General features: G+C 37.3%; 1 protein-coding gene across 9 annotated transcripts in view; it reads left to right on the top strand.

Moving 5' to 3' along the window:
• Positions 1–23,783, top strand: part of DYNC1I1 (dynein cytoplasmic 1 intermediate chain 1) — a 342,240-nt gene that overhangs the window by 92,062 nt on the left and 226,395 nt on the right. The gene's annotated exons all lie outside the window — the stretch shown is intronic.

Genomic DNA, 23,783 nt, shown 5'->3' with positions numbered 1-23,783 from the left:
GTGTGTGTGTGTGTGTGTGTGTGTGTGTGTGTGTGTGTGTGTGTGTGAGACGAAGGGGGCTACAAGGCCAGGTTCATGTCCTCATTGTGGTACCCCATGCTCACCATTCCTCCATGTGGTATCCCATACCTAGCTCTCTAAGAATCAGTCCGTCAGATGTCACACCTTGACACCTCATTATATTAGAATTCAGTAGCGGAAAAACAAATTAACTCTGTCATTATAAAATGTCTGTCATATTACATGAGTTCTTGTGCCGTTAGCATTCTACATTCTCTTTTTCTGTAGATGCAACATTTTCTCTATGACTCCATTGGGTGGCTCCCAGGTCCTCATTTTGAATTTTGTCTTCTCTGACCTTTGGTCCTACATTTCTTATCAGAAAAGCCCTTATCACAAACTCATCCACCAAGTATGCATTTTTTTTTTAACTCCAAAGCAGGTATTTCTCTAGATTTCTTTATGTCTTCCAGTTACACCAGTCACTTTTCTTCCTACAAGGTGTGAACCTTTCAATTAATCTCTAATTTGTTTCCTTTCCTTCACCTTCCATATCAAGTAAACTAAGCTCTGCCCTAAATTCTTTTCCAAAGTCTCCAATTTGCAGCATTCTTTCCATTCCAGTGCTGTCGCCACTTAGTGCTTTCTCATCACCCTGGACCAAGTCTCCACACTTTGTTAGACCATCAATCACAAATCTTTTCTCTGGCTGCTCCCTTTGAATTGTTTATCCTGGATTTGGTTTTGTTCCTGAACCTACCCACCCATCCCCCTTTGCTTGTAGATTCTTCCTCAATTCCATTTTCTCCACACTCAGCTTCTAAGGCCCAGTGACTTTCCACACCTAACATTGGCCCCTCATTTGTCAAAGAAGGGTTTAGACTCCATTTTTTTTGCATAGTTTCTATACAAACATGTTTTAAATGTTGTCTTGCAGCTGTCAATTTCTTACCCATTAACTTTTAATAACTCCTCACTGTCTACAGTATAAAGTTCAAATTCTTTAACCTGATACTTAAAACTCTCTACTAATCTGGTCTCAGTATATATCTCTAAATTTATCTCTTCTTGCTCTCAAATCAAAACTTCTATTCTGAAAAACTTGTCTCTCAGATATAAGATGTGAATTCAGTCTCCAGATCTTTGTATATGCCGGGAGATCTCCCTAGGACATTGTCCCCATTCCTTTCCACTTAATTGATTCCTGCCTATCCTTGAAATTCACACCAGAGCTTCTATTTTCTATGAAATCCTATTTCACTTATCCTCAATAATCCACCCATTATACTTTCCTGCCTTACTTATTATGTGACTCACTCATGTTGGCTCTTATTATATGCTACCTTTTCTTCTTTTTTATTTTTATTTTTAAATTTACAAATGAAATTGTATGTATTTACCATATACAGCATGGTGTATTGAATTATATATGCTTTGTGGAATAACTAAATATAGCTAATTAGCACATGCATTACCTCACATAGTTATCACAGTTATGGTGAGAACACTTAACATCCACCGTCTTACCATTTTTCAGTAACACAGTACAAATGGTCCCTGATTTACACTGATGTTTGACTTACAGTTTTGTTTTTTCTTTCTTTACAGTGGGTTTATTGGAATGAAACCCAATTGTAAGTCCAGAAACCTCTGTATACTGTTATTACCTATAGTCACCATGTTATACAATAGATCTCTTGAACTTACTTTTCCTGTATATCTGAAATTTTGTATCCGTTTACCAACATCTCCCATTTTTCTCTCCTCAACTGCCCCAGCCCCTGATAACCTTACCTTCCTACTGTCTACTTTATGACATCAACTTTTCAAGATTCCACATGAGTGAGCTCATATAGTACTTGTTGTTCTATACTTGGCTTATTTCACAAAATGCCCTCCTGGTTCATCTATATTGTTGCAAATGACAGGATTTTCTTTATTATGGCTGAGTAGTATTCCGTTGTGTAAACCACATTTTCCTTATCTATTTGTCTTTTGATAAACACGTAGGTTGATTTCATATCTTGGCTATTGTGAATGATGATGCAGTGAACATGGGGGTACAAATACCTCTCTGACATGTTCATTTTATTTTCTTTGGATGTTTGTCTCGTAATGGGATTGCTGGATCATATGGAAGTTCTATTTTTAATTTTTTGAGTAACATTTATACTGTTTGACATAATGGCTATACTCATGTACATAGCCACCAACTGTGTGCAAGAGTTCCCTTTTCTGCACAATCTTGCCAGTATTTGCTGTCTTTTGTTGTTCTGATCATAGCCATTCTAACATGTATAAGGTGATAGCTCATTGTGGTTTTTAATTTGCATTTCTCTGATGATTAATGATGTTGAACATTTTTTTCAGATACTCGTTGATCATCTGTATGTCTCCTTTTTTTTTTTTTTTTTTTTTTGAGACGGAGTCTCGCTCTGTCGCCCAGGCTGGAGTGCAGTGGCGCCATCTCGGCTCACCCCAGGCTCTGCCTCCCGGGTTCACGCCATTCTCCTGCCTCAGCCTCCCGAGCAGTTGGGGCTACAGGCCACCGCCACCATGCCCGACTAATTTTTTGTATTTTTAGTAGAGACAGGGTTTCACTGTGTTTGCCAGGATGGTCTCGATCTCCTGACCTCGTGATCCACCCGTCTTGGCCTCCCAAAGTGCTGGGATTACAGGCGTGAGCCACCGCGCTGGCCTGTATGTCTTTTTTTTTTTTTTTTTGAGACGGAGTCTAGCTCTGTCGCCCGGGCTGGAGTGCAGTGGCCGGATCTCAGCTCACTGCAAGCTCCGCCTCCCAGGTTCCCACCATTCTCCTGCCTCAGTCTCCCGAGTAGCTGGGACTACAGGCGCCCGCCACCTCGCCTGGCTAGTTTTTTGTATTTTTTAGTAGAGACGGGGTTTCACAGTGTTAGCCAGGATGGTCTCGATCTCATGACCTTGTGATCCGCCCATCTCGGCCTCCCAAAGTGCTGGGATTATAGGCTTGAGCCACCGCGCCCGGCCCTGTATGTCTTCTTTAAGGAGATGTCTACTCAGATCCTTTTTCCATTTCAAAATCTGGTTATTGTTTTCTTGTTATTAAATTGAGTTCCTTATATAGTTTGCAAATATTTTCCCCCATTTTGTATGTTGTCTCTTTACTCTGTTGATTGTTTCTTTTTCTGTGGAGAACTTTTTAGTTGGATGTAATTCCATTTGTTTGTTTTTGCTTTTGCAGATTGTGCTTTTGAGGTCATTTCCCAAAAATTCTTGTCCAGAACAATGTCACAGAGCTTTCCTGTTAGGTTTTCTTATAGTAGTTTCATATTTTACAATTGAGTCTTTAATCAATTTTGAGGGAATTTTTTTGAATATGGGATAAGATGAAGGTCTAATTAATTTATTCTTCTGCATGTGGATATCCAGTTTTTCCAACACCATTTGTTGCAAAGACTGTTCTTTCCCTATAGTGTGTTCTTGCCACCTGCATAAAAAATCGGTTGGCTGTAAATGCGTAGATTTATTTCTGGGCTCTCAGTTCTGTTCCATTGGTCGGTATGTATGTTTTTATGTCAGTACCATGCTGTTCTGATTACTTAAGGTGTGTAGTATATTTTGAAATCAGGTAGTGTGATGCCTTCAGCTTTTTTCTTTTTGCTCAATGTTGCTTTAATTATTTGGGGTCTTTTGTGGTTTCACAGGAATTTTAGGATTGTTTTTTCTAGTTCTGTAAAAATTTCCACTGGTATTTTAATAGAGATTACATAGAATTTGTAGGTCACTTTGAGTAGTATGGACATTTTGACAACATTAATTCTTCAAATCCATAAGCATGGAATATCTATCAATTTATTTGTGTCTTCTTCAATTTCTCTCATCAGTATTTTATAGTTTTCAGTACAGAGATCTTTTATCTTTGTTAGATTTATTCATAAATACTGTATTATTTTGGTCTCTATTGTAAATTGTTTTCTTGATTTTTTACTCAGTTCACTGTTCGTGTATAGAAATGCTACTAATTTTTGTATGTTGATTTTGCATCCTACAACTTAACTGCATTTGTTTATTATTTCTGAAGGTTTTTTAGTGAAGTCTTTAGGGTTTTCTATATAAAAGATTATGTTGTCAGCAGATAGGAGAAAGTTAACTTCTTCTTTTCAGATTTGGATCCCTTTTGTTTCTTTCTCTTGCCTAATTATTTTGCTAGGACTTCAGGACTATGCTCAATAGAAGTAGCAAAAGTGCCTATCTTTGCCTTGTACCAGATCTTGGAGGAAAAGCTTCCAACTTTTCCCTATTGAGTATGATGTTTGCTGTGGGTTTGTCATATATGACCTTTTTATGTGGAGGTGCATTCCTTCTATACCTAATTTATTGAGTGTTTTTTATCATGAAAGGGTATTGAATTTTGCCAACTGCTTTTTTGCATCTATTGAAATGATCATAAAAAGTTTTTGTACATTTACAGTAGTCCTCTCTTCTATGTGGAAGATATGTTTCAAGACTGTCAGTGAATGCCTGAAACCATGGATAGTACTGAGCCCGATTACCAGTCAGATCATGTTCCTGTTCGTGTTTTCCTGCTACACACACAAATGTAATGCCTTTTCCATCTTAAGTAAGCATGTGTCTTACACTGTGGCCATAACTTTTGCAGTTTAAGGTCTGTCAGCAAAACTAGCATGGGTTTCCTTTTCCTTCTTCACAATGTCACAGATAGGAGATTCATTCTTACCATAGAACTTAGCAGCCCCACCATATGGTTTTTCTTCTTTCCTTATTGAGAATATATACGTTTTCACATAAATAAAACATTTTACAGTTTCTCTTTGACATAACCAGCATCACTACTCTTGTGCTTTGGAACCATTATTAAGTAAAATAAGGATTATTTGAACAAAAGCACTGTAATATCTCAACTTTTTTCTTTCTTGAGACAAGGTCTCACTCTGTCACCCAGGCTGGAGTACAGTGTTTGTGAATGCAGCTCACTGCAGCCTCGACCTTCTGCGATCCTCCTGCCTCAGCCTCCAGTGCAGCTGGGACCACAGCACACCCTCCACACCTGGCTAATTTTTAAATTTTTTGAACAGAAGAGGTCTCATTTTGTTGCCCAGGCTGGTCTCAAACCCCTGGCCTCAAGCAATCCTCCAGGCTTGGTCTCCTCCCAAAGTGTTGGGATTACAGACATGAGCCACCATGCCTGGCCAATATCACAACATTTGATCTGATAACTGAGATGAATACTAACTGACTCATTTGTGGGTAACATATACAGCATGGATATGCTGGACAAAGGGACGATTGATGTCCCAGGCAGGATGAAGTGGTACAGTGTAAGATTTTATCATGTTATTCAGAACAGGGTACAGTTTAAAACTTATGAATTGTTTATTTCTGGAATTTTATGTTTAATTTTTTGGATCACAGTTGACTGTGGGTAACAGAAACTGTGGAAAGCAAAACCTTGGATAAGGAGGGACTACTGTATTGATTTGCATACATAGTGTGCAATACATAGTGCATACATAGTGAATGGTCTTTATAATGTGCTATTGAATTTGATTTGCTAGTATTTTGTTGAAGATTTTTACATCTGTGTTCATCAGAGATATTTGACTATAATTTTCTTTTTTATTTTTAGACCAGAGTTTTGCACTTGTTGCCCAGGCTGGAGTGCAATGGCATGATCTCGGCTCACTGCAATCTCTGCCTCTTGGGTTCAAGTGATTCTCCTGCCTCAGCCTCCCGACTAGCTGGGATTACAGGCATGCACCACCATGCCCAGCTAATTTTGTTTTTTTAGTGGAGTCGGGGTTTCTCCATGTTGGTCACACTGCTCTTCAACTCCCGACCTTAGGTGATCCGCCTGCATTGGCGTCCCAAAGTGCTGGGATTACAGGTGTGAGCCACCGTGCCTTGCCAGTTTTCTATTTTCAGTAACATTCTTATCTGGCTTTGGTATCAGGGTAATGCAAGTTTCATAAAAATGAGTCTGGAAGTATCCCTCTCTTCAGTTTTTTGTAACAGAGAAAAAATTGGTATTTATTCTTCTTTAAATGTTTGGTGGAATTCAGCAGTGAAGGTCACAAGGTCTGGGCTTTTCTTTGGTTGGAGACTTCTTTATTATTGATTCAATCTCCTTACTCATTATTGGCCTCTTCTGATTTTCTGTTTCTTTATAATTAAATTTTTGGTAGATTGTAGATGTCAAGGAATTTATCCATTTCTTTTAGGTTATTCTATTTGTTGTCATATAATTGTTCATAATAGTCCCTTATGATTATTTGTATTTATGTTTTACCAGTTATAATATTTTCTTTTATATTTTTGATTTTATTTGAGTCTTCTCTTTTTTCCTGAGTTAGCTCAGCTAAAAGTTTGTGAATTTTGTTTATCTTTTCAAAAAAATTAGTTCTTCATCAATCTTTTGTATTGCTTTTCTAGTCTTTATTTTTCTTCTCTTATTTATTATTATTATTATTATTATTATTATTATTATTATTATTAGTATTATTTTGAGATGGAGTCTCACTTTGCCACCCAGGCTGGAGTGTAATGGCGCAGTCTTGGCTCACTGCAACCTCCGTCTCCTGGGTTCAAGCGATTCTCCTGCCTCAGCCTCCCAAGTAGCAGGGATTACAGGTGCCTGTCACCACATGAAGCTGATTTTTGTATTATCAGTAGAGACGGGATTTCACCATTTTGGCCAGGCTGGTCTTGAACTGCTGACCTGAGGTGATCCTCCTGCCTTGGCCTCCCGAAGTGCTGGGATTACAGGCGTGAGCCACCACACCCAGTCTCTTCTCTAATTTATATTTCCTTCTATTAACTTTGAGCTTCATTTGGTCTTGTTTTTCTAGTTCCTTAAGGTGAAACGTTAGATTATTTAATTTCTTTCTTCTTTTTTGATGTAGATATTTATTGCTATAAACTTTTATTCCGTAAGTTTTTGTGTGTTGTGTTTCCATTTTTGTTTGTCTCAAGAAATTTTTACATTTATCTTTTAACTTCTTCTTTGACTCATTGGTTGCTTAGCAGGGTATTGTTTAATTTTCATGCATTTGTGAATTTTCTGAAATTCCTTCTGTTATTGACTTCTAGCTTTATACCATTGTGGTCAGAAAAGATACTTGATAAGATTTTAGTCTTTTTAGATGCTATGGTTTAAATGTTTGTCTCCTAAACTCATGTTGAAATTAATTGCCATTGTGACAGTATTAAGAAGTGAGATTCTTTAAGAAGTCATTAGGTCATGAGAGCCTTTCCTTCATGAATAGATTAGTGTCATTATCATGATAATGGGCTTGTTATAAGACTGGATTCCTTATTAAAGGACAAATTCAGCTCCCTTTTGTCTCTCTTGCCTTCTTCTTGCCCTTCTACCAGGGGAAGACATGGCAAGAAAGCTCTTGCCATATTTGGTCCCTTGATCCTCAATCGTAGACATCCCAGTCTCGAGAACTGTGAGCCAGTAAATTGCTGTTCATTATAAATTAGCCAGTTTGTGGTATTCTGTTATAATAGCACAAAATAAAGTAAGACATTAGATTTGTTAAGACTTTGTTTGTGGCCTAACAATGATCTATTATAGAAAATATTCCATTTGCAAGTTGAGAAGAATGTATACTTTACAGCTGATGGATGGAATGTTCTCTTTATGTCTGCTTGGTCTGTTTGGTCTGTTGTGAAATTTAAACCTTATGTGTCTTTATTGATTTTCTGTCTGCCAAAAGTGGAATGTTGACATCCCTTACGATTATTATATTGCAGCCTATCTCTCTCTTCAGATCTATTAATATTTGCTTTCTATATGTAGATATTCCCATGTTAGGTCCACATACATTTATAATTGTTATGGATATAACAACTGTGGAGTTGACCCCTTTATCCTCATACAATGACCTTGTCTCTTTTTACATTTTTGAATAAAGTCTATTTTAACATATCTAACATATATAGCTACTCCTCCCTCTTTTGGTTTACATTTGCATGTAATGTATTTTTTTTCATCTCTTTACTTTCAGTCTATGTGTGTCCTTGAAGTGAGTCTCTTGTAGGCAGCGTATTTTTTATCCATTCAGCCACTTATGTCTTTTGATTGGAGAATTTAATCCATTTATATTCAAGACAATAATTGATAGGTAAAAATATTCTACTAACATTTTGTTAATTATTTTTTACTGGTTTTGTAGATCCTTTGTTCTTTTCTTCCTGTCTTGCTGTGTTCCTTTGTGGTTAAGTGATTTTCTCTGGTGGTATGTTTTGATTTCAGGCTTTTTATTTTTTGTGTATCTACTATAGGTTTTTGCTTTGTGGTTACCATGAGGCTTACAGCAAACATAGGCATAGATATTTTATATTATATTAAGGTGATAACAACTTAATTTTGCTTGCAGGAAGAAAACTCTGTACTTTTACTACAGTTTCCTCCCACATTTTGAATTTATGTCACAATATGTATTTTCTTATATTGCGTATCCAAATTATTGTTTCTCTTGTTATTTTTAATAGTTTTGTCTTTTAGCCTTTATGTTAAAAATGTTAGTGATTTACACACCACCATTAGATTATTAGATTATTCTGAATTTGACTGTGCACTTACTTTTAACAGTGAGTTTCTTAATTTCAGATGTTTTTGTGTTACTCATGTTAAAATAAAAATTTTACACAAATTAAATTTAATATGGTTTAATTGAGCAAAGAACAGTTCACAAATCAGGCAGGCCCCAAACCAGAATAGATTCAGAGCAACTTTATGCTGCTGCATGGTTGGAGAGGATTTATAGACAGAAAAAAAAAAAAAAAGTGACATACAGAAAATGGAAGTGAGGTACAGAAATAGATGAATTGGCTACAGCTCAGCATGCCACAGTTGAGCCCAATATAAACAGTTGGCCACCTTTTTTTTGGCCAAAGCTTGGTAATAGGTACAAGAGTAGGTTACAGTCTGTTTACACATCCAGATAGGTTGCAGTTCACTATGTATGAAGGAACCATTAGGCAGAACTTAAAATATATCAGGAGACAGCTTTAGGCTAAACTTAATTTTATTTTCATTGGTATCCTTTTCTGTCAGCTTCAAGAACTCCCTTCAGTTTTTCTTGTAAAACAGGTGTGATGGTGGTGAACTCCTTCAGTTTTTGTTTGGGAAAATTGTTATCTGTACTTCATTTCTGAAAGACAGTTTTGCTGTATACAATATTCTTAGTTTGCAGATTTTTTTTTTCCCTTACACAGTTTGAATATATCACCCCACTCTCTCCTGATCTGCACAATTTCTGCTGAGAAATTTGCTGCTAGTCATATTCAAAATCTTTTATATGTTATTTGCCTCCCTTTCTATCTTCAGAATCCTCTCTTTGTCTTTGGTTTTGGACAGTTTGATTATACGATTACTTTGGGTAGCTTTGTTTGGATTGAATCTGACTGGAGACCATTGATTGTCCTGTACCTGGATATTTATATTTTTCTCCAAATTTGGAAAGCTTTCTGCTGTTAAAGTCATGTGTTGCTTAAGGATGGAGATGTGTTCTGAGAAATGCATTGTTTGGTGATTTTGCCATTGAGAAAACATCACAGAATGTACTTACACAAGCGTTGATGGTATATACCCTATGATGCTCCTAGGTGATAGGGTATAGCCTATTGCTCTTAGGCTACAAACCTGTATGGCATGTTACTATTTTGAATACTCTAGGCAGTTGTAGCACAATGGTAAATATCTGTGTATCTTAACTGTATCTAAACATGGAAAAGGTACAGTAAAAATATGGTATAAAAGATAGAAAATGGTATACCTGTATAGGGAACTTACCATGAATGGACCCTATAGGACTGGAAGTTGCTCTGGGTGAGTTAGTGAGTGGGTGTAAGTGAATATGAAGGTCTAGAACATTACTGTACTTCATAGACTTTATAAATACTACACTTAGGCTGTACTAAATTTATAATTTTTTCCTTTCTTCAATAGTAAGTTAATCTTAGTTTACTGTAACATTTTTACTTTATAAACTTTGTAATATTTTTAGCTTGTTGACTCTTTTGCAATAACATTTAGCTTAAAACACAAATGCATTCTACATCAGTACAAAAATATATATATTTTAATATTCTTAATTTATAAGCTTTTTCTATTTAACTTATTTTTCCTTTTTAAACTTTTTTGTTAAGAACTGTGATATAAACATGCACATTAGCCTAAGCATACAGAGTGTGAGGGTCATTCATATCACTGTCTTTCACCTCCACATTTTGTCCCACTGGATGGTCTTCAGGGGCAATAATACACGTGAAGCTGTAATATCCTATGATAACAATACCTTCTTCTGGAATACCTCCTGAAGGACTTGGCTGAGCCTCTTCATGAGAAATGTCAACCTTTTCAGAAATATGTTGATGGCAGTTCCTTTTTTTCATCATCATTTGCTTGTAAGCAGATAATGTACTACAGACATTCCTTTCTATTAATGAAAACATTTTGGTGTTGAGGTTCATTTTCAAAATTTTTATGGTTGCTGTTGAGGTCTAAAAAATATTTTTGTAAACTTTCACTTTTTGTTTTCTCTTGTTTCTTCTTCAGCTGTGTGTTCCTGTTTCAGGTTTAACAACTCTTCATTAGTCAGTTCCTCGGGAATCACCTCTATGGATTCCTCAATGCCATCCTAATTCCAACCCAGGTTAAAGTTGGTTTGCCAGCTGGGTGTGGTGGTTCACGCCTTTAATTCCAGCACTTTGGGAGGCCGAGGCAGGTGGATCATGAGGTCAGGAGTTCAAGACCAGTCTGGCCAAGATGGTGAAACCCCATCTCTACTAAAAATAAAAAAAATAGCCGGGTGTGGTGGCAGGCGCCTATAATCTCAGTTACTCGGGAGGCTGGGGCAGGAGAATCTTGAGTCCGGGGGGCGGAGGTTGCAGTGAGCCAAGATCCCGCCACTGCGCTGTAGCCTGGGCGACAGAGTGAGACTCCGTCTCAGGAAGAAAAAAAAAAGTTGGTTTGCCATCTCAACCATAGCCTTGTTGACATTTGTAGCTTCTTTATCCTTACCAAATCCTTTGATGTCATGGAGAAGACACTTGAATGTTTTCCTGATGTCATTCATACACTCGTTGGTGACATAACTCCAAGCCCAAGCAAGGTTCTTGATGCAGTCATAGATGTTGTAATCCTTCCAGAATTGCACCCGTGTCTTCTCCGTGCCTTCTTTCATTGCAGCAATAGCTTGGGTAAAGGTCTTCATTAGACAGTAGGCCTCAAAAGCGGCTATAATTTTTTGATTCATTGTTTGGATCAAAGAGGTGGTATTTTGAGGGAGAAACACCACGTTTATTTGGGATGAAGATCACCAATAAAAGGAGTATGTGCAGAAACATTATTAATGATAAAGAAAATCTTGACAGATATGTTATTCTCTAAATAGGAAGTTTTCATTTTGTTGGCATAGCAATTCAGGAGGGCACTTTGGAAGAGGAGCTGGGTCATGCATGACTTCTTGTTTTTCCTGTAGTACACTGGCAATGTGTGCTTATTGATATTGAAGACCCTAGGGTTCTCACTGTGCAAGAACACAATGGGTTTCAATTTGTAGCCTGCAATATTGCCCCAAAGCAAGACTGTTACCTTGTCCTTAAATGCCTTGAAATGTGATGTTAACTTAGCCTTCTTATGGATGTAAGTCCTTTCAGGCATTGTTTCCACAATAGGGAGGTTTCATCCACATTGAAGATTTACTCTGACAAGTAATTTTCCTCCACAATCAGCTTATCTAGAGTTTCTAAAAATTCTTCAACTGTCTTCACATCAGCACCTGCAGACTCACCTGTCACTTTCATATCATGTAGTGAATAAAGATTCTTAAATCATTTAAACTACCTAGACTAGCAGTAAATTCAACATCGTAGTCACATCTAGCCTTTTCTTTCAACGTCACAAACTTTTTGCTTTGGCTGTGGTCATTGTGGTCCTGAGAGGGATACAATTCTATGCCTGGTTTTCAATCAAGGTCATTAGAAGTTTTTGCATATCTGATATAGGCCCTTCTTGAGTATTTGTTAGTCTAGTTGTCTTCAATGAAGTAGATCCTTTAACAGATTCCATCACTTTGTTCTTGTTCTTTAAGATAATAGCTGTGGCTGAAAGGGACAGGCCTCACTAGTGAGGAATAGTCATAACTGATTTTCCACCTTTTTAGTCCTTAATTACTTTTAAATTTATTTCCAGGTCAATCACTCGATATGGCCTCTTACTGGTAACATTAGCAGTGGATTTTGTATGCTTAGGGGCCATGATGAAAAAAATAACATCAGATTAAGTCAAGTACAAGATAAAATGATGCATTAATGAGACATAGTAATCATGAGATGTATGCGGCTGCTGCTGGCATAACACTGCATACTGCTGTACAGTAAACTTTTTTTAATTAGTAGAAAGAGTACACTCTAAAATAACAATCAAAAGTATGGTAAATACATAAACCAATATCATAGTCATTTATTATCATTATCAGTTATATACTGTACATAATTATATGTGCTATACTTTTATATGAATGGCATTGCAGTGGGTTTGTAAACACCAATAACACCACAAACATGTCTAATGTATTGCACTATGATGTTACAACAGCTGTGATGTCACTAGGTTATAGAAATTTTTCAACTCTAATAATCTTATGGGACCACCATCATATATATAATGCATTGTTGAAGAAAACATGATTATGTGGTTCATGATAGTATTTCTTTAAATAAGCTTTCTACCTTTTTATCTTTTTTACTCCTTCTTAAACTCCTAAGACTCAAAATGTATCCTTTAATTCTATTCTATGAATCCCATAAGCGTTCTTTATAGCTTTTCATTCTTTTTTCCCTTACGTTATATTTTTATTACATTTATTACTTTTATAATATATTTGTTATATTGTATTATATTGATACATAATATATTAATGTATTTATATATAATATATTGTATTAATATATTTATTATATATAATATAATATATTGTATTAATATATTTATTATATATAATATAATATATTGTATTAATATATTTATTATATTTTCCCTTATATTTTCAAATTACCTGTCTTCAAGTTCATAAATTCTTCTGCTTGATCAATTCTGCTGTTGATGTTCTCTGTTCCATTTTTCATTTTGTTTTTGTATCTTTCAGTTCTAGGATTTTTGGGTTTTTTAAAAATAATTTCAACCTCCCTGTTAAATATCTTATTCTGGTCACTTATTGTTTTCCTTATTTCATTGAATTGTTTCTCTGTATTTTCTTGAAGTTTGCTGAGCATCCTCAAAACAATTATTTTGAATTCTTTGTCAGGCAGTTCATATATCTCCTTTTCTGTAGGGTCAATCACTGGCTCATTATTTTGACCCTTTGGGAATGTCATGTTTCCCTGATTGTTTTTGATTCTCAAGGCTGTGCATCAGTGTCTGTGCATTTGAAGGATGTACATGCTTATTCCAGTCTCCACAGACTAGTTTTGTCTGGTAAGTCCCTTCCACATCCACCTTATCCAGAGATTCTGGGCAGACCATCTGGCATGGCTCCAAAGTCCCAGTCCACTGGGGCTGATGTGGTGTTGGGGTATGCATGAAGCCTGAGGCGGCTGCAGCAGACTGGAAGCCCTTGGCAGCTGAAGCAGGCTGGAAGCCCTTAGCAGCTGAAGCCTGCCTGCCACTGAATGCTGTCTGGAATCTCCTGCCACTGAGAGCTGTCTGGAATCTGAGGCTGCTGAAGTCTGCATGATAGTGGTGTGAATCAGAGACTGAGTCCACCTTGTAGGCATAAAGCTGGAGGCTACAGGATCCTGCCTGGTGCTGGGGCAGGTCTGTAGGCTCAGTTTGCAAGTACCAGCCTGGCATCTGGGGCCATGGGGGTCTGCCTGGTGCTACATTTTACTTTTGTGAGCCTGGTGTTGGGATCCAAGGAAAAATCCTGTGCTTGCTTCCCTCTCCTTCTCCCCAATTGATGATAACTCTCTTTGTACTGTGCCACCTGGCATTAGTGATGTGGGTAATGTAAAACTGTCCCTTTTGCCCTCTTCAATGTGTATTTTCTTATTATTGTGCTACAACCAGGTTCTATGATTGCTCCATTGTTTTCCTTCACTCTTGTGAAGGTATTTTCATGCATGGTTATTCAAATTAATATTTCTCTGGGAGGACAATTGCTGGAGAGTCATATTCTGCCATTTTCCTCCACCCCCTCTTACCTTTTATTCCTATTTGCTTTTTGATTAATGTATTCTATCTCCTTATTCTCTCTCTATCATAAGGATCTGGCATAGTGCTTTGCCCATCATTTACAGTTGCTTATATGATGTTGACCAAAGTAGTTCCTTTGCCATTCATCCAGGAAACTGTATCCCACCCATGTAAAAATACTGTAGAAGGAAGAAAATAGCACCATTATCATTCTCATTCTGAGGGACTCATCTTTCAGAAACTCACCTGAAGAAATTTTAGAATACTAGGAAAATCTATGGCAGCATCTTTAATGTATACTGACGATGAAATATCATGATATGAATAGCAGGAGTAAAAATTAATAGATATTATTTTATCCTTGGCCTAAGAATATGAAGATATTCTTTTATTCCTTGGTCTTGACTTACTTTGTCATCTGGTCAAATAATTCTTTGTCTCTGAGAATACCTTTCTTAGTACATTTGTGCCATTATAACTAAATACCATAGGCTGTGTAATTTATAAATAATATAGATTTACTTCTCACAGTTCTGAAGGTTGGGAAGTCCAAGAACAACGTACTGGTTTGGTGTCTTGTGAGGGCCTTATTGCTGCACCCTCACATGGCAAAAGGGCAAATGCTGTATCCTCACATGGCAGAAGGTAGAAGGGCAAAAAGGACCTAAGCTAATTTCTTGTAGCCCTTTCATTAGGCATTAATTAATTCATGAGGGAATACCCTTCATGATGTAATTACTTTCCAAAAGACCCCCCATCTTTTAATACTACAGTGGGGTTTAAATTTCAGTATAAATTTTGGAGGAGACACACTCATACCCTAACAACATCTGTTCCCGGTTTTATCTGCTTGCCTTTCAGGAATCATTCCTGCTCTAGAAACTGCCTATTATTGCAATGACCCCTTTTGGTTTCCTGGCTTCCGAGTGCCACACTCTGGCTTCTGACTCAAGCTCCTGCCTCTGCCACCTTATCTACCTATACTCCTCTCCTGCCACCAGATCTAACCAATGTACCATCAGCATTATAATATCCAGTTATTAAACACACTGTGATTTCTATTCAGAGACCATTGCTGAGTGTTATTTGTGATTCACAGTTTGTGGAATCTCAAGAATTTCTTCAATTCCTGAAGTATATTTTAATTCTGGCTCTTCTGTCTCTTGGTACATGTTCTTGCATTCTCATACTAAAACGAAATATTCAACGAATCTCAGAGTACATCTATCTTGCAGCTTTACCTTCCATTTTTTGTAGTATGCATAAAAGGTATAATATTCTCTGATATGGGCCTTTATTTGAGGATTAGCTGGTGACATCTATGGAACTCTCACAGCAGCCATCTTACCTAGAACTTTGGTTGTCTGAAGCCAGTTCTCCAATGCTGTTATGTTCCAAGTCATAGAGGTAGTACAGCTCTCTTTTTACAATTTTTTTTTTTTTTTTTTTGCTTTTCTTAAATATGCAGCACGGAAACATCAAGTTGGCTATATATAATTCATCGCTGTCAGAAATCAAAGTATCCGAATTTGAATTGTATAGTATCTAACTGATTCAGTCGGACTTTAGTAATGCTCATGCTAGTGGTGGGAGTCATGCAAAAGTGTTCTGAGAGCTTTCATAACCCCTGGGAAGCTTGCAGGTGATGGGGTCTCTCCCCTTGAATCCATCCTTCATCGTTCAGATTTAGCACCTGCTTGGAGCAAGTGGCATCAGTGAAAATCAATATTCATGGCAGAAGCCTTTCTTTTTTTCCCTGTTCAATTTTATCTCTGAAAATTAAGAAGATTAAGCATAGAAAAATTGGATATCCATCAGCAAAAGAGTGAAGTTGGACCACTACCTCACATTATATACAAAAATTAACTCAAAATAGAACACAGACCTAAATGTGAGAGCTAAAACTATGAAACTCTTAGGAGAAAACATAGGTTTAAGTCTTTGTGTCTTTGGGTTAGGCAATGATTTTTTAGATGTGTTACCAAAAGCATAAGCAACCAAAGAAAAAGTAGATATATTGAATTTCATTAAAATTGAAAATATTTTCACTTCAAAATACACCATAAAGAAGCAGGAGAATAGCGTGAACCCAGGAGGTGGAGCTTGCAGTGAGCCGAGATCACGCCACTGTACTCCATCCTGGGCGACAGAGCGAGACTCCATCAAAAAGAAAAAAAAAAAAAGAAAAAAAAGAGAAAGTAAAAAACCTACAGAATAGATGAAAATATTTGCAAGTCATATATTCAATAAAGCTCTAATATCCACAATTATAAACATTTCTTACAACTCAATGATTTAAAAAAACACAAATAACCCAATTTTTAAATGGACAAAAATTCAAATAGGCATGTTCTCCAAAGAAGATATACAAATGGCCACTAAGTTCAAGAAAAAGATACTCAACATCATTAGCCATCAGAGAAACATGATTCAAAACTAAAGTGAGATATCACTTCATATTCACTGGGATGCTATAATAAAATAAATAGATAATGAAAGTTAAGGAGGATGTAAAGCAATTAGAATGCTAATACACTGCTAGTGGGAATGTAAAGTGGCACAGACACTTTGGAAAATAATTTGACAGGTCCTCGAAATGTTAAATATATGATCACCTGCCATGTGTCCCAGCAGTTCCACTCCTAGATACGTATTCAAGATAATTGAAACTATCTGTCTACACAAAAATGTGTACAGCCATCTCTCTATATCTTGGGGGGGATTGGTTCTAGGAATTCGCCTGTTCTCAGTTACTTAAATCTGAGTATGCTCAAGTTCTTTATAGAAACTGGTGTACATTTGCATATAACCTATGTACATCCTCCCATATAAATTAAAACATCTCTGTATTACTTATAATACCTAATACAGTGTAAATGTTACATACATTGTTGTTATAGTGTATTTTAAAAAATTTATATTTTTAAAAATTGTGATGTTGTTTATCTTTGAAGATTTTTGATCAGCAGTTGGTTGAATATGCAGATATGGAACTCGTGGATTCAGAGGGCCAACTGTATACAAATGTTTGTAGTAGCATTATTCCTAATAACCCAAAGTGGAAACAAATAAAAAGTCTAACAACTGATGAATGGATTAAAAGTAATGTATAACCATACAGTGAAATCTTATCCATCAATAAAAAAGAATGACATAATGATACATGCTACAACATTGTTGAATCTTGAAAATATTAAACTAAGTGAAAACAGTGAGACAAAAAGGCTACATCTTTTATTATTCCATTTATTTGAAAGTAAGTAGAAAACATATTAGTGGTTGGTAAAGGCTAGGCGAGGTGGGAATGGGGAGTGACTGCCAGTAGGCACAGGATTTTTGAGAGGATAACCAAAAGGTTGTGTAATTAGATAGTGGTGATGGTTGCACAATTTTGTGAATATACTAATAACCACTAAATTATACAGTTTAAATAAGGAAATTTCATACCGTGTGAACTTTATTTCAACAAAAAAATTAAAGCAGTCTTGATCTTAAGTCTTTGGCCAACCACCTCTGCTGCTTCTCTGTGCCTTTCATAACCAGCCCCCTATCCAGTCCTTGATATGTCAAAATCATTTTTCCATTTAAATTTTTGGCCTTTAGTTTTCAAGGTAACTAGATAGTTTCTTTGAAATCTAGTGGGTTTTCTTTAGGCTTTCACATGTAGGCACAAAACTGCCTCTCCTCTTATTTCAGGATGTAGATGCAATGATTCTAGAAGCTAAAGTTCCATTGTTTATAGTTCTGAAAGGAATGGAGCTCTTTTAGAAACATGTGGAGAAAGCCAGGGCATTCCATCTTGGTAGATAACTCTATGCTTTGCAAGAATTTATTCTTCATGGTACTAAAAATAGTACTTAAAGTTTTCATAACATCCCGAAATATCATTCAGGTTTTCCTCAAATTTTCCTTTATCTTTGAAATGAGAGAAGAGCCACATAGAGTATATTTATTAGAATTCCATTGGTAATGTACATGTTTCTCATGCTTTTATATGGGAGTAAGTTTGTATAATCCTAACTTTCTTCAGCTTTAGTAGCTATCATAGATCATGCTTACATTACACTTGGAGCTTCAGCGTTTTTGGATAACACAACTTTATAAGTAACTAGCAAAGTCATACTAACCTTATTGTGAGTGGATAGACAAAGTGTCAATTGAGCCAGAAATGGAAAGGGGAATGGGGACAGTGATTCATATAATAAAGTAGTTTTCTTCTTGTGATTCATAATGTCCAATCAAGGACAAATGGACAGAACCTGGGTGGATTGGACTATGCTAGTGTTAAACTGGAAATCTTTGCACCTTGAGCAGTGGCAAATAACCTTCTCAAATTTCAAGTAGCTTTATTTTTTATTCTTTATTAAGACCTGATTTTTCTTTCCAGAAGAAACATTTCAACTTTCGTGCAATATGGATTTGCTCATCCAGCCTTCTTAGCCAAGTTGACAGGACAAGGTGAAAAGAAACTCTTAGGGGAAAGTCAAACCCTAGCTCTGGGGAGATGTTGGCTCCATGTCACTTCAGGACAAGACCAAGTCAGCTTGTCAAGGATCTGTGGTTCCACGGTTCCACTGCCCAGTCTGGAATCATCTGTCTGACTTTTTAGTTTTATATCTAGCAAAGATTCTTGAGCCAGTTTCTTAATATTTTATATACTGCAATCTGCTTTCTGCAGCCCTCTTCTTCTTACCTTTCCCTTCATCTTTTTACCTGGTTTGTCTCATAGGACTTCATAATGAAGTTCAAAGACGTCTAGCCCTTTCAGTGGCACTAAAGCCTCTAGAGTAGCGTGGGATCTGATGGCAGGGTGGGGAAGCTCAAACAGGTCTGCTTAAACAATGAAGTTTTCATCTCTCCACTCTAATGTTTTTAAGCCAGTGATACTCAACCTTTAGCAGGCTTGAGAATCACCAGAGTAAGGGGTTGTGGGGAAAGGGGGAAGATGGACAAGCTCCCTAAAAGAGATTGCCAGACCCCAACCCCAAAATTTCTGACTCAGTGGTTTGGCGGGGGGACTGTGAATTTGCCTTCTAACCATCTCCCAGATGTCACTGCTGCTGGTGGGGTTAGGGACCACACTTTGGGAATCTGCTCTAGGATTTCTCCAGTTTTGGTTTACCCTGGGCACAATTAATCCAAATATATGAGGCTTTATTGTACTGCATAGGTGATATTGAATATTTGTTTCCCACAGTTATTTAAAGCATTATAGTTCAGTAATTTTAAAGTTTCAATAAACCCTTTTATTTTACCAAGGTGAAAATACGTCATATGATTTTAAAATGATGCTTTGTCAGCCAGGATATACATAATTTGAGTCTCAATTTGTATTTCTGCATTTTCTCTCTCCCTTCCTGCCTCGAACATTTATTTAGTGCCCGCTCTGTACCTGACACTAAACTAAGGCCCAGGGTATTGCATAAATTAGTAAAGGATAAATAAGTATCTTCGCAGTCTAGTCATGGGAGACAGACATGAAAAAGAAGTGAATACAGTCATGTGTCACATAATGATGTTTTGGTCAGTGATGCACTGTGTATTATGGTGGTCCCATATGATTATAATACTGTATACTTACTGTATCTTTTCTATTTTTAGATACACAAATACTCAACCATTGTGCTACAACTGCCTACAGTATTTAGTACAGTAATATGCTGTACAGGGTTGTGGCCTAGGAGCAATAGGCTATCCCATCTAGTCTAGGTGTACAGTAGGCTATACCATCTAGGTTTGCGTAAGTACAGTCTGTGATATTTGCACAATGACAAAATTGCTTAACATGCACTTCTCAGATGGTATACCCATCATGAAGCCACACATGACTGTACAGTGACAAGTACCAAGGGCTATGGCAGCAGTATCTGGGTGTACATTGAACAGGGCATGAGCTATGCAGGAGGGGTGGTGGGATGGCAGGAAAGGTATCACAGAGTTGGAACTGAGGAGCCAGCATGGAGTCTGTAGCCTAACTAGAAGGGATGGGAACTGCAATGGTGTGAATGCCACAGTGTTGCCTTGCTCTTCCTCCTTTGCTTAGGTCTTTGCTATGAAAGGAGGAGACCTTCTGGTCATCCTTTCTGGACTGGCTAGGGCTGGGAGTGATTGTGTGGTACTTAACTCAGAAACATAATCCTTTCATTATGTCCTAATAATGTAAACCAGGCTACTTCTCAAGAATTCTCTCTCATGCTTATAAAATGATCACATGTGCTGGGACCACTATATTAGGTTTCAAGAAATGTGCCTCAATGAGTGGATGGTTATAAGGCATTAGAGAACAGCAGGAAAACAAGGTTTTTAAGTATAGTTTCAAAGTTTTTAAGTACATGGCCCTGGGACTTACTTTTGCGTAGAGCCAAAGCCCAACTCTGTCACTACTTTTGTGATTTTGGAAAATTTCTTAACATTACTTGAGCCTCAGTTTTCTCATCTGTTCCAATTTTCATTGGAATATGATATAAAATTTTAATGAGGATAAAATAAGATGATGTATGAAAAGTGTTTGGCATATTGTAAGTCCCTGGTTACTAAAACAGCAGCAAAATAGGCACAAAGAATAAAAGCATTTGATATAAATGCAGCTTCATCCATCCAGAGATCATATGGAAAGATACAGTAATCTACCAGTACCCTCTAAGAAGTGTTATAAGGAATTGCTTTAAAATTATAAATTATTTGAGACAGATTCACCCTCAAGCCAGAAGAACCACAAGCCTATCAGTGTGTCGGCTGATCAGTACATTGGGAAAATCGAATGATGACAACTCAGCTTTTATTTCTTTTTGATGTCTTGGGTACAAGTGGGACCCTGAACTCAGAAACATAGCATCAGTGAAGAACTGGTTGAAACTTTTCAATGATTGTTGAGAAAAGAAAAGGTTTTGTTTTAGTGGGATAAACACACTTACTCCACCTACGTTTTGAAAACAGATGTTTCAGAGGAAAAGAAGTTAAGGAAAAGCAAATGAACTCTCCCAAGCAGCCACATCCTATCTATGTGCCCATAGAAAGAAATTAGGAGTATGATTCTTATTTTATTGTCAGAGATCATCTTCAACTCTACTATCTTAAGGAATCTTTAATTTAGGACACTCCTAAATCTGCTTTCTCTGATTTTCTTTGACAAATATAAACATTATTATAATCCTCAGAAAAGCTAAAGTAGAGCTGCTTGAGCCAAGAGCCACTTAATAGGTACCAGGCACTAAACTAAGTGCTATATAAGCATTAGCTTCATTCAGTCCTCACAACTCAATGACAGGTACCCATTTTACAGAAAAGAAACATGAGGCTTAGAGAAGTTTGTTGCTTGTCCAAAGCTTTCCCCTACCATTCAGCAGTATGTTCAAAGCGGAGCTATGAACCCAGTTTCAGAATGAGTGCATGACCTCACCATTGTGCCGTATGGGTTCACCTGCTGGTTTCAGTCCGCCATGGTGGAGTATCAAATTACACATCAGCCTCCTGTTGCCCAGCACCTGTTGCTGGTCCCAAACCAGATAGGGCTGCAGCTTACATCATGGTAGCAGGATGCCCTGGAAACCCTGCCTGTAGGTGTAGCTACCATTTAACCAGAGCTGGAGCTCCCTGGGTCTCATGCAGGTGTCCAGGGCAGTTGAGGGTTTAGGGTGATCTCTCTGGGCTCGGGTGGCCTCAATTTGAAGTGGATTATTTTCCACATCCTTGTTTATAATAAAGACCGATCTACTGGGGCCTCAGAAAGATGCTGTGGGCTACTAAGCAGCAGAGAGGCTTTGCCTCAAGCAGTCCTGCGATGTCTTTTCATGTTTTCTTCTTTAGGTGTTTCAAGAAAGACCCATTTCAGGCAGGAAAACATTCTTTTCTGACCCAAGGAGGTTTTAAAATAATATCTTGAATGTCTTACTTTGAAACTTTGAGGGTTTTCCCTCATTTGGTGATTTTGTTTCTGATATGTGGTATGTACTTTCCCCATTTCTGTGTAAGGAGGGGGCAAGGTTTGTCACTTGTGCAAAGCTCAGCCTGGGCCCAGTCTGGCCTCTCTTGCATTCTGTGGCCCAGAGCTCCCAGTGAAACAGGCCCGTGTGGTCCAGGTCTGCGTGGAACCTGGGCTGAAGTCATGGTCACTTAGACCACAGAGACAGCCAGCGAGGCTTGTCCTCTAACCAGTGTTTGTTTGTTTATTTGCTTGTACCTACTCTGAGCACATCTTAGATTGTGTTAGTAACTCATAGACAAGAAGAATTTTTGTTTTCCTACAGTGTTTGAGAAATTGTATGTGAAAATTCCTAACTGTCATGCATTCTCTCACTTTATTCCTATTAATAATAATTTAAAGAAAAAGAAATAAGGCTGTGCCATCCGCTAGTAACAATTAAGGACAATAATACGCATAGAGTATTCTTCTGTTGCTCCTACAGAGCTAGGGAATGCAGGATTTTGGCTAAATGGGTAGTATGCCTTTTTTTATTTTTCTCTCACAGAGACGCACACACTCCATGCCTGGAAATTTTTAGAAATATAGTAGAATATGTCTAATACTAATAATGTAATAACCATATACTAAAAATAATGTTCCAGAAGCTGTTTTAAAATATATATGTTTGTAAATTATGTACATATGACTACATAATATATATGTGGCATATGCATTATGTGTATGTGGTACATAGACATTACCCATAACAATCGTATTAGAAAGTACCTCTGTCTCCATTTTACAGATGAGGAAGCAGAGGCACAGAGAGATTAGTGACTTGTTCAAGATGAGACACACAGCTGGTGAAAAAAGGGGTTATGTATTTTACCACCAGGTGATACTATTATACCCCCACTACTGGACGCTTCCCGGGTGTCTTAGGAGGCACTTCCGATTTTTGCAGCAACTCAAGAACTCACCAGTAAGAACCTTAGTTAGGAGTTTGAGTTGGTAGAAAAACAATGGACCAATACCTGTAACCTTTCTTCTACAATTTACAAGTTGTATAAACTTGGGCACATCTCTTAATGGAATCTCGCTATCCTCATCTGTAAAATGGAGATTATGACATCTATCCACACACTTCATAGAGGTGTCATAAAGGCATGTAACATAATGAATCTAAAGACGCCTGAAAACCCTTCAAGTGCTACATAAATATTCAGAAATGGTTCCTTACATGGTCACAGTTAGGTCTGGAATGCTGTGCTAAGGCTTTATCACTCTGAGCCCAGTGCCCCCTTTCACTCTTCTGTGCTGTATCAATGTGTCTTTCAAGCAAATTCACATGCTGATCTGTGTTAGTTCCTATTCTGCAGAAATGAGAAATGTTATACTCACTCTTTAAATATAATCCCCTCACTGCTATGATGGAGAATGTGTTACACCACTAAGGAACCCACCTCTCTTTTTGTTTTTTCAAATTTAAGAAGCATTACTGTCCTTTTCTCCTTCTTTCCTAAGAGACTAGAATCCTGTATTGCAAGTGAAAGTTCCCTCAATAAATTTTAACCAAGCAGAATCTGGGATACTCGGAATGGAAGAGGTCTCGTTTAAGCTGGACCAAGACTTTACAGATAGGAAAGTTGAGGGTCTTATCTGACATCACCCAGCCTA

The sequence above is a fragment of the Piliocolobus tephrosceles genome, chromosome 8, assembly GCF_002776525.5.
Source record: "Piliocolobus tephrosceles isolate RC106 chromosome 8, ASM277652v3, whole genome shotgun sequence".
Classification (NCBI taxonomy): Eukaryota; Metazoa; Chordata; class Mammalia; order Primates; family Cercopithecidae; genus Piliocolobus; species Piliocolobus tephrosceles.
The sequence above is the reverse complement of the archived record's forward strand: the minus strand, read 5'-3'. Positions and strand labels throughout refer to the sequence as shown.